Source organism: Octodon degus, unplaced genomic scaffold (assembly GCF_000260255.1).
Source record: "Octodon degus isolate 3935 unplaced genomic scaffold, OctDeg1.0 scaffold00003, whole genome shotgun sequence".
Taxonomy (NCBI): domain Eukaryota; kingdom Metazoa; phylum Chordata; class Mammalia; order Rodentia; family Octodontidae; genus Octodon; species Octodon degus.
In genome coordinates this window covers 33,185,500-33,198,120 of record NW_004524579.1, presented here as the reverse complement: position 1 = coordinate 33,198,120, position 12,621 = coordinate 33,185,500, and positions in this window count along the sequence as shown.

The window sequence follows — 12,621 nt, the reverse complement described above, 5'->3', positions numbered from 1 at the left end:
TTTGTTGCCATCTGTCTTTTTCTCTGTGTGGATGCTAGCTCTTAATTCCGTACAATGTGCAAATTTAGAACTTCCTGGGAACAATGCTGAGGGAACAAACCTGAGCCTCGGCTTTCAATCACCTTGGAATCCAGGCCCACAGGTGCTCCTTTGCTGCATGTCTCTGTGAAGCAGCAGGGAATGGTTGGTGAACACAATGACATGAGTTACCAGGACAAACTTTTACAGCTGTCAGGGACCACTTCACTCAAACTCCTGATTTTTCTGTTGATGTGACTGAGGACTACACAAATAAGTGCCTGAGCCAAGGCCACATAGCCAGTCAGAGGCAAAGCTGAATGGAGGACTTAGGTCTCCCTGATTTCTAGTCCAGGGCTCTCTTCAATTAACTAATGAATTGGTATATTTCATAGAGCTTTTCCCTTTTCAAAAGGCTTTCAAAGAACATTTCATCTTCTCCTCCCAACAACATAGTAATCAGAGCATTGATTTGACTCCATTAAGAGGAGCTCAGCATACGGCATATGTCCTTATTTCAAACCAATCTGGATTTAATTCTGCAGATATTCTCTCTCCATTGTTATGTGTTTATGTTTATTCCTCTGTATCTTGTATTATGTTCAGGGTTGGCAAAGTTCAGAATTTGTTTTTCTCCAACTGGTTTCTGATAAGAATTCTGTTCCTCCCAACACTCCCTGGAGTTCCTGAAGCAACATGCTCCAAGGCTACTGCATGCATTTTTAACTAGCATTTACTGCCTTTCTGTACTTACCTATCTATGCTGGTGATTGTTGCTCTGCCCAAAGGTATCTGAAAAGAACCCACTCTGTATCATATGCAAGTTTGGGCCTAGCTCTTTCCCATACTGACAATCTGACTACTGTGTTCTTATAAATACAAAATTAAATGAAACACCTACAAGACATCTAACCTTTCATAAAATGAAGTTACAATGCTTAAATAGCATGACAAATATTTAATAGGTGGCCCCTAATATGTAGTCAATAAATACTAGTTCCCAATTAAAAAAATCACATATGAAGTTATACCAAAGGATCATGCTCCAATGTTGGAAACTATGTAAACTATTGAACAATACAGAGGATGTGCTTATTGTATCAGTACTCAGATTCATAGCCTCACATATTGTGTATGCAATTCATGGATTGGAGCAAATACTTAGGGGAGAGCAATGATTACAGGTTCTCTGAGCGCTCTTCTAGATCCTCTATCTATACTAGATAACTCTATCAGTGAAGATTGTGAACACTTTTGGCAGACCTTGAAAAATATTATGTCATTAAGAGAAAATCGAGAATTGTTGGTCAAGCATATATCATTATCCACAAGAAAGGTACCATTTATCTTATGCCAAATACATCTTACTTTGTGATTTCATAAACATGATCATATTTACTCTTCAGGAAAATCTTGCAAAGTAGGAATTATAGCCCCATTTTTCAGGTGATAAAATTAAAATGTAACCTGTTAGAATAGCTCCTAAAATTGGACAACTCAATTGTGATGGGCAGAACTGTGAGTCCAGGCTTCCCTTTCATTATGTCTCTGTACAGAAGGCTGGGTCTTGCATGTGGAGGTGGCCACACAACATAGAGGTGGGGTTTCTACTGAAGGCTTGGATGGAAGGACTCAGGGAAGGCTGGGGAGCCTCACTCATTACTTCCTTCACTGGAATGCATCAGCAGATGGTGCTATGGTGTGGGTGAGGTATGAAGTTGCTCAAGGATCCATGGTGATTGAAAGCTTGAGCTACAGCTGACAGAATTGGGAAGTGATGGAATCCTTAGGAGGTGGGACCTAGTGGGAAGGTCTTGCGGCATTTGGGATAGCTCCTGGGGTGAAAAAGATTGTAAGTGGTACATACCTATAATGCCAGCCAAACAAGAAGTCCAGGCAAGAAGATCACAATTAACTAGCCTTGGCAGTTAGTGAGGCCTTGCAGTTGTTGATACGTTGTGTCAACTTGAGAAGTTAAAACTTAACTAAATTGGCTCAGCAGTTCCACATCCTAGGGCTTGAAGGATCCTTCCTAGGGTGTGAATCATCCTTCCTAGGGTGTGGAGGGCCCTCCCTGGGGCGTAAAGTGACTCAGTACATAAAGGTTATACAAAGGGAACTGAGGAAAGATAGAGGGTACCACTTCTTTGGAGGAGCTTCTGTCTTTGCAGTGAATGTGGAAGGAAGGGATAGAGGCTTGCCAGAAGATGCAGCTGTGTGTCCTTCCTTTGCTCTTTGCTCTTTTTTATTTTCTGCCACCATGAACTGCTTGCCCTCTGCCATGTTCCACTCTGCCTTGGAGCCAGCTGAGTATGGACTGAAACCTCAAGTAACTGTGAGCTAGATAAAACTTTCCTTTCTTAATTTTGGGTGTCCGGTATTCTTTTCCCAGCAATGAGTGAAAAGTAATCAAGACAGAAAGAAAGAAAGAAAGAAAGAAAGAAAGAAAGAAAGAAAGAAAGAAAGAAAGAAGAAAAGAAAAGAAAAGAAAAGAAAAGAAAAGAAAAGAAAAGAGCTTGGGCTGTGGTTCAGTGTGAGGCCCTGGACACAATCTCCATTACCACACACATACATGTGCACAAAGATTGTGTCAGCCTAGCCCCTCCCCCAGCCTTTTCTGTTTCCTGAAGATATAGTCTTGCTTGCTTTTGTGTAGCTGCTGCCACTGCTACCTGTCCTGTGAGATAATGCAGCCAAGGTATGGGCTCAACATATCTGCTTGATGCTTTTTTAACTTTGAGCTTCCAATGTGGAAATAAACCTTTTTTAAAAAAAAGTTTGTAGGCTCAGATATTTTATTGTAGAAGTTCAAAGCTGACTAAGGTAAATGACTTCAGTGTCTCCAGAAGAGGGTCTCCTTCACTCCACCTTGGACATTGTTTGGAATATTGTTATCCCCTGGATGTTTGTGTCCTCCTACCTGTATATGCTCAAATCATGACTCCACATGTTGGAGGTGGGGCCTTTGGGGTGTGGGTAGGTCATGAAAATGGAACTCTTTTGCTCTCTTTCTACCACAGGAGGACAGCAATCCACGACCCTTACCAGAGTGGAACCATCTTGGCATCCTGACCTTGGACTTTTAACCTGAAGAAATGTGAGAAATAGATTAATTTTTCTTTCAAGAAACTTGGATGTAAATATTTACATTTTATAGGTCATTTGTGGGGCAAACACACAAAATATCAATCTTCAAAAGAAGGAAATTGCAAGTGGGGTAAATTTCTTGGTCGGCCAGAACTAGGTGATGTGGGGAGACACTTCTGGCCAGAGGAATCAAAATCAAAATCAATGCAGTCAGGCAGCCTGGTTGATGGGAGTGGCTAGGTGGCACTCAGAGGAAGAGTTGCAGAGGAATTCTGAGATTCACATGCCTCGTCATCAGAAGTCCTGAGAGTAAACACAGAATGCATGTGTGCTGGCTTTTCCATCCATCATAACTGGTACTTCCCAACTTAGCTCCAAAATAGCAAGCCCTGCTTGGAAAGAAGGACTGATTATGCAATTATGAGTTCTTTTAAATGACTTAACTCTTTACTATTCTTGCAATTTATGTCTTTTGAAGACTATCACATTTTGTGTGTTTGTTTCCCTGAAGACTTGTCTAATGTAAATATTTAGATTCAAGTTGCTTACAAGTCTACATCCTCTCAGGCTTGCGTGCTTGATTTGTAGGTAGTTTTGTAAAAGTTGCATTCTAACTCAGCAATTTTTACTTTTTAAGTGATCTATACAAATGTTTGTGATACATCTGAAATTGGTCATATAGTTCAAGGGACTTACAGTCTATAAATGATGACTTAAAAAGAATCTGAATTTCTTTTGCTAACATTTTTTCCCCTTACACTTGGTAATCTATGTAGAATGAATGTGGAAGGAGGTCAAGTTATTTCTAAACTGCTCACCTTAACCATTGCTGAATTTTTATGTGGTCCAAACTTTTAAGAGATTAAACTTCAGTTAAGGAAAACTTCTGGTTTGTAGAGATTGGCTGAGGGCCAAAGAGTGGCCTGAACCCACGGATCTACTTCATATCTCCTCAAAATGAGCCACATCTCTTCAGGTTCTCCACTAACCCTAATGGAAACCATTAACAGGATCACCATTTTGTTCCTACCACATGAGAAGTTCTTTCAATAATAAAAAGTAGAGAAACACCTTTTTCTTTGTTATGCTTTTCTTTTCTTTCCATTTTATCTAATACCATCTGGAAAACATGGAAAAACATACAGTATGTGATGTATGAATTAGCTCACTGGCATCACTGGGATGAAGAGAGAGTTTAAAACACAGTAAAGGGAAAATTGTAGGATGAGCTGGTGGATTTTAAGCAACTAATGATAGGACCATGAACAAGCTCACAGTATTCCTTAAAACTGTACATGCATTCAGCAGTTTTTGTTGCACTCTTTGTTGGATTTTAGAACTTATATGCATGTTTCAGAAAGTATCAAATGACACCATAGTAATTAAAGTCAGGATGGATTTATCAGCCCTATAGAATTTATACAGCAAGTGAATATCTTATTGGTAGTTGGCCTAGAGATTAATTTATATCAGCCCCATAACTTGCAAATGAGTTCTTCTAAGTTCATATTATTTTAACCCAAGTTTCTCCTACAATTGGAAGAAAGAAAATGGCTATTTTTGATACTATCATGCTATATGATTATAGCATTTGGCTTTAGTAAAATCTTTTCTAATGTACTTTTAGCAGGTTTGAAAACAGGAGTCATTCTCACAGAAATTCTTCTATAAGGATAAGCGTTTTGGGATTACAGGACAACTGAGAAATATATAGTTGTCCTTGTGCTGTTTATCCACTTGGGAGGGTCTATATCTTCTGAATCACTCTTTGAAAGATTACATCCTTCCTGGGCTTTTCATGTTCATCTCCTAGGGTGTTTTGAGGTCGACCCCGGACAGCGCTCCTGGTTATCGGCTCACGGTGCTCTTAGGAAAGCCTTTGAAGTCCGCCAGTGCCCCGCTGATGGAGCTGGCACGCTCAGCAGCACACCCACAGCATCTCACGAGGTGTTTGCATCAAGCACTTCGGTGCCATTTCGAGCGAGGTAAGCACTTTTGGACAGAGAGTGGACAAAGTTATGGGTTTGTCACCAGCTTTATGAGGTATGCTGCATATTGCTGCTTCCTGTAACCTGCCCTCTGCATTGAGATTCCTTCTAGGGTGTATTTCTGGTGCTTAGTTTTTGATGGCTTAGAAACTTAGATACAGCCAATGAAGCTTCTTATGGATATACTGCTAATAATTTAAAGCAAAAGTTCTTGCAAATAAAACTTTGATGTTATCCTTACTGAAATAGTGGAGTTTATTTGGTCCATTAAGGTAGTTTATTGGTTTTATTCATTTAGGAACACTCTAGATGGACTTCTTCATACTCATTAATAAACATGCAGTCATTGTGTCTAATCTATGGTTCTACTTGTCGTGGTTTCAGTTATCCACATATGAAATAATTAGTTGCAAAAATGAATCATTGAGAAGCTTAAAATAACTTCGATTACAGTATACCATTAAACTTGTTTTATTTTATTATTGCCCGTTGTTAATCTTTTATTTTGCTTAATTTATAAATTAAACTTTTTCATTGGTATGTATATGTAGAAAAATATATAGTTTATGTACAAAAAAGTTTGGTACTATGCTTTAAACATTCACTGTTTGGGGCTGTATGTTCCTGTAGATGAAGGGACTATTATAATAATTTTTCTACTTTGAAGAACTGCTTTCTGATATAAAAATTTTAAAAATATTATAGTTGGGAAACAATTTTACTTCGATGATAATAATCACACTTATTGCTGTCCTGCAACTAGAGATCAACCCTACAGTAAAACATGGGGTCAGTGGAATGTATGATTCCTCTTATTATGGGCATCTTCCCTTCAGCCATGAATTTTGCAGAGAGCAGATCCAGATTTGAGGGTACCCACAAAGTTAGCATCCCAGTGTTGTCTGTTCTTTTTCACTGTAGGAAAATTACTAAGTTGCCTTGGGCTTTTGCTGCTTCTTTGTCTCTACAAGGTTAGTTCCTTTTTTCTGCTGTATACAATTGTGAAGATTGAAACTATAAATACTGGGGCATAGTAGCCAACACTTAGGTGGTACTCAGTTGAAGTTTTAGTTTCCTTTTCTTCTGGGAACTGTTTCCTATGATATATTTGGTAGTAAACAAGGAGCAGAGAGAGAGAGAGAGAAGCAATCTCCATCTTGGATCTACTGAACATCTGTTTCACATACAGGCATGTGCTACATAGGGTTTCTTATTATATCCAACATGGAGTCTAAAATCATACATCAGTGGTCTAACTCTTTGGATAATGGTTTAGGGATGTATTGCCATTCAATCGTAGCCACATTTCCTGGACAGTTAGAATGTTGTATTCCTTGGAGGCCAGGCATGGCCATGCTAGATGCTTTAATAATGTGTGTCACTTCTGAACAAATTTTGACAAACTGGTCAGTACTTTAACACCATGTGTTTATCTCTGCCACATGCACAGTCAAGAATTAAGTCAGTGGTAGCTCATATTCCATGGTGAGCAGCTCCATGTCGGACAGAGCTCTCTCTCCTCCTATTCATATTGGACACATGGCATGAGTGGTAATGATGCTTTGTGGTTTTTGTACTACAGAGATTTGGGGGTTGTTTGTGAACATAGTTGTTTAATGCAGATGCTGTTTATAGCTTGGAGGTGTTTAGGGTATTTCATTGAAGTTCAAGCAGCAATTTTAGACTTTATGATTTCTTAGAAAGGGATAGGGCTTAACATTAGCGCTACAGTTGGTGGGAATGTGACACATGAGGGGAATTTAGTGGGCAAAAAAGTTCTGGAAGGAAATGTAGGTGACTACAACAACTGACCTGTCATGCTTCTTACAACAGGGCTTATCTAGTACTACCTCTGCAGTAACAGTGTGAACCACAGCCATCTGATGAGGACCAGGAAGCACACATTGCCCTGTTGAGACCCTATTGAGGCTGAGAATTTGAAGTTCAATTTTCAGTTTTAACAAAATAAAGTCTTAATCCAGATTCTCAGACTTTCATCACTGGAAGGATTGCTGGAACATAGATCACTGGGGCCTACCTCCATATTTAAGGAAATCTGATGTTTCTGATAAAATCTTAGGTGATGCTGCTGAACCAAAGACTGTCCTTCTAGGACCACTGCCTTAGTGTCCTGAGCTAAACCAGGACCATCCCCCTTAAAAAGAGATAAAGGAGGAAAGTACGGCAAAGCGGCTACCTTGTTCACACTAAAGTTTATTTTCTTTAGACCAGGCACCTTGAGAAGTAGTGCCTAAGTAAACAGGCCAGCCTGCTGGTACCTACCCAGTGTTGAGGCCACAGAGGACACAACAGTGCATTCCAAAGAATGCCCTTTCATCATTGTAGGACATGTCTCAGCGTTGTGCTCAGAAGTTAGATGAGGTGACAAGCAGGTGACTGACTCAAGCTTGGGAAAGTTTAGGAATTGACAATTCAGGGATTTAAGAGTAAGGGAATGTTCTCTTTAATTTATGGGCCGTGAGATGCAAGGACCCTCCAAAGATGGAGTACCTGACCAGCCTGATTGTCAAGGAACACAGGAAATGATGTAGAGCTTCTGGGTACCAGGAAGTATATGTAAACAGAGATGAGATTAATTCTATATTCCAAAAGGGTAGGAATGCCATGTATATTTATCTACCAGTTCAACAAGGAAAGAGATCAGAAATCTGTGAAAAATATTTAGGAAGCTTATGTGATTCCTGCAGGATTAAGTTTTTCCCTTTTGCAATTTGGGAACCAGAGAGGCAAATCAATCCAAGCTTTCCAAAAGAGGTACATGGACACAAGAAATGAGCTACCTGTTAAAAATCAAAGAATCATGTTAAAATAACTTAAAAGTTGTGAAGATAATTCAGAAGACAAAGTTAACTTTGGAATACATTGTGTGCAGCAATCTAAAATAGTCACAGTTTCTTTGAAAAACGGAATGACTATATGGATATGGCCACCGAGCACATTTATTCTTGTAAGAATGACAAGACTAAGCCATATAAAGAAAGTTCCATAGAAACTAACTGTCTTTATAGGTGGGGATAGTTATGCTTCTTTTCTTCAAACAGAAACTTCTATTTCTGTGGTCCCTCTGAGTTTCAAGATGCTTAGCCAGCATTCATTTTCTAGAAATGCAATAGAATTGATAAAATGAATATGACTTCCATGTAAATAAAATGTAAGGGGGATTTCTCTGTAAATAAAATAAGCATTCATGCTTTGCCTGGAAAATAGCATTGATCTTTGTGGGAAACTCTTGCCTGTTCTTTGCACAGGACTCAATTAATTCAGCACATTGTTACTTTATATTACAACCCACAGTGGCAATAATTGATCAACTGTACAACAATGCAGTAATGTTCTTTTTAAATTGTTTATTTCCCAGACCAAGGAAAAATAACCTGAGTAAAAGGGTGAACAAGCTAAGCAGTGTACAAGGAAGAATCATCCAAATTTGGAGAATCACATATTCAGAAAGGTAAGCAAAACTCTTATGGTAGTTCCATGTTCTTTGAGGAAGAAACTGTACAGATTTTCAAAATAAGAATAGCTGATTAACAATGATTCATATATTACCAATTTTTATTGTCAGATCTGTTGCTCAGGTTACCAGACACAGTTATGTAAGATTGGACATATGATTGAATATTACCACTTGCTTTCAAGAAATCTTAAATTTTTGTTCTTGTCACTCTTCTTTTGTTTTATTATCTTTTTAAGAAATTTATTTTAAAGAGAGTAATTGATATAACATTAGGAATGGTACACATTTAGAAGTCCAAGATGGCAGGTATTCAAGCATGGTTTTTGTATTACACATTGCTGTCCTCAATGTAGTTGCTTACTTCACAGATATCAACATATAGAGTTAGTCAAGGTGAAAATTCTGCAGTCACTGCTATTTTCAAATGAGTGATGGGAATTCTTAGTACAATCACCTCAACCATCCTGTAAATATACTTGCATGTCTTTTCCCCTCACCTTTTTTCCTATCTTTTTTCCTTTCTCTCCTCTTCATTGTTTAATCCTTAAGTTTTATTTCTTTCTGTTTTACTGTATCTGTTATACCATTCAGGTTTTATTTTTTCTTTTAGCTTCCTACACTAGGGAGACAATAGGATAATTGTACATATTTGCACTATGAGTTTTTTGACCCTAAGCATTTTTATATTCAAGGCCTCTTCCTTCAAAGATAGATTAAAAAATATTTTACAATTGCATTGGTATAAACACAAATTTACTAATAGATTTGTTATATATTCATTATTTTTATTCTTATTTTCTTCTGATTTTAAAATAAATGAAAATTAATATAATTATGTGGGCTCCTAAAAGTGTTTTGAACCTTAAACATTATGCCTATTACACTTAATGGGTGAATCTACTCCTTAATTATACTGCAATGCAAATTTTTAAAAGATCCCTCTAACAGGCTGTTTTGTTTGGTCTGCACATAGTGAAATGAGTGATATCTGAGTCAGAACCACAGCCTACCTACAGATACATGTGTGAGCCCAACCTTATCTAGTGTGTTCAGCAAAACCCTGCCATACATGGGAAATGAATGATTGATGTTTGATGTCACTGAGTTCTGGGGGTGTGCAGGTTTGATATGTAAAAATGGCTAACATATAAAGTCTTAGCAGCTATTATTTAGAGTTTGGTTTATTGCACTGTAATATCACTGGAAGGTTTTAAGCATAGGACTACATACTCTGATTTTACTTTGATGAACTGCATTCTGTTGTACAGAAGAAATTGGAGTGAATCCAGAGTGGAGGGCAGGAATCTAGTAGGAAATGATTCCAACTACCCAGATGAGAAAAGGTAACATGGGGTTGTTACGCTTCAGATTGCTGTAGAAGCAGAAATGAAGAGGAAGGGATGAGAAGTCAAGGTATTTTCAAATTCTCTGCTGAGTCTTGCAAGGGATATGACCAGCTACAAACAATTATAGCACAAAGTTACACCTTCATTGAAAAGAGTCAGAGGTAGATTGTTTCTGGAGGCAGAATCCAAGGCTAGTTGGAGAATTTTCTGGTTCCAACCAGAGAATCCACTTGAATGTTTCTAGACTCAGTGATGGCCACATTCAACTTTTGAAATCTGTAGGAGACAAGGATGATGGCAGGTGACATGAAGAGAGCTGTTGTGTAACTTTCTGTGGGTTCTATTTTTAAAAGATGACATCGAGCTTTCTGAGCATGTCTGGTCTGTGCTCTCCTGAATACTTTTCATGCATTTGTCTGTGTTCCGTTTCTCAAATTTGCAAAATTAGATCTCCCTTTTTAAGTAGATTGACTTTCAGAAATGTGGCGCGATCTTAAGGGCTACCTTCCTTTACTTTAACTGGAGAAACGCTTAAACATAACTCTACCCTGATTTCACTGTGCCATATAATACAATTGTAGCCTCCTACCTCCTTATAAAATCCAAGGACATGGTCTACACATGCTTAGTGATTTCCTGAAGGGGCTTCTTGCTCTGAGGAGTGAACTGAGGTACAATACGATGAAGAATTTCACTAGAGCCATCTGAGGCCGAGTTGCCACGAGCTTCCGGTCCCGGATTTGCAGCCCCCAGCCCTAGATCACACAGAAATATCAGGAATAGGTTACACACTTTAGGGCTGTGAACTTTTGAATAAGGTGGGAAAATATCGATCTGCCCGTTAACATTACTCTAAAATAATAAACATAAACCCAAATAATAAAGCACTTCTTTTCTACCAGAGTCATTTCGGCGAAATTGTGTTCTTGCAGAAAGTTTCCACTTTATTGAACATTATTCAGCTATCGGAGGAAAGAAAAACAAAAAATCTTTGTCAAGAACAGTAAATGGGGGCTGGAGAGACAGCTCAGTAGTCTAAAGCACCTGCTTAGGCAAGCTTAGGCAAAGAGCAGGATTGGAGGTTTGGTTCCACCACCAAAGTAGGCTGAGCAGGCCATAAATAAATAATAAATAAATCATAGTAAATTACAGGAAAATCTGTCCAAATAAGCAAAGTCTTTGAAGCAAAGTAGCAAAAGTCTTTAAAATGAATGTAATATTATTTTTTTTGTTTGTTATATGTATACTGTGATGTGTCTTACACTGGTCTTTATATTCAGAATTATTTATATTTCATTATCACTGCACATTGAGATGATTTGCAAGATATTTACACTTGCCTATTGGTATAAATGGGAACAGATAGAGTTATTTTGGGGGTAGGACCTGAAAAATCAGCCAAGTCATTTATCTTTTTTCCTCTTTGCAAACTGTTTCAGTCTTTGAAAATTTCACGTGCATTGGCATCATTCAACATACACTGTGCTTTATTCCTTATTAAGAAACCCAGCCTTTAATTAGCTCACTGTCCTCTGCTTTGAAACATATTCCATTTGATAACTCTTGGTTGCTTCTGGAACGGTTGGTGCAGGCTTGTGTGGGCTTCCATAACACGAAAGCCAGATGGAGTTTTTAAAACAGATAAATTTAGGCATGTATAGGGAACTGTGAAAAAAGAAAAGAACCATTAAAAAGAAAAAGCACACTAAATGAAACAAAACAAACAACTCTTGGTACTGATAAAACCAAGTAAGAAATCATAGATTCTGAAATTAGGGCAAAACCAAAACTTTTTCTAATCCTTTCCTTCTTCTACTTTTTAATTGTTTTGGGCACAAGAATTGAAAAGTTCTGTTCCCAATTAAAAACAGACCACATTTGATTTGAGGGGGCGTGAACTGCCTTGAGACGTGAGTGGAATATGGAAGGCTGTAGATAGAACACCCCTTTGATACCCAGTGCTCCTCTCACTGGGAGCTCATTTGTAGAATGCAAAAATCATTTGCTTATGGCCTTCAGAACCCCTGGAAGTAAAGCCTCAGCAAAATAAACACACTGAAATTCTGCCAAAGAGTTTACTTTATGTAACAAATTTACTAGAAAGTCTTAATGTATTATGAGTATAAAAATGAAAACAGTTTTATAATTATCCAAGAACAGCCCCTTCAATGAGGATCTGTTGACCTGTTTCCTGCTGGGAAGCGACTACCTCAAAGGCAACTTGGCTGGCTCCTCTAACTTTCCTGTCACTTTTATTATCAGAATACTTCACTTTAGGGAGCTGGAGAGATAGCTCAGTAGACTACAGCACCTGCTTAGGCAAGCTTAGGCAAGTGCAGGGACTGTGGTTCAATCCTTGACACCACAAGCCGTACCAGCCCAACCCCAGGGTGAGCTGAGCCTGCCAGAGTCTGGGCGGGCCTGGTGGTGCACACCTGTAATACCAGCGCCGGGGAGGCTGAAAGCAGGAGGATCTCCACAAGTCTGAGATGCATAGTGAGACCCTGAAACAACCAAATACATTTTAAAAGGGTCATTTTATTATTTAAGACCCAATCCTATTCATTTTTATATTTTCATTTTCAATATGTTCCAAAGTTACGTCCTCTTCTCTAGGCATTGACCCTTCTCCTCTGTGGCTCTGGTGGCTAGAAGGTGGATAGTCTGCTCTTAGTATGCTTCTTTCCTCCTCTCCTTGAACTTC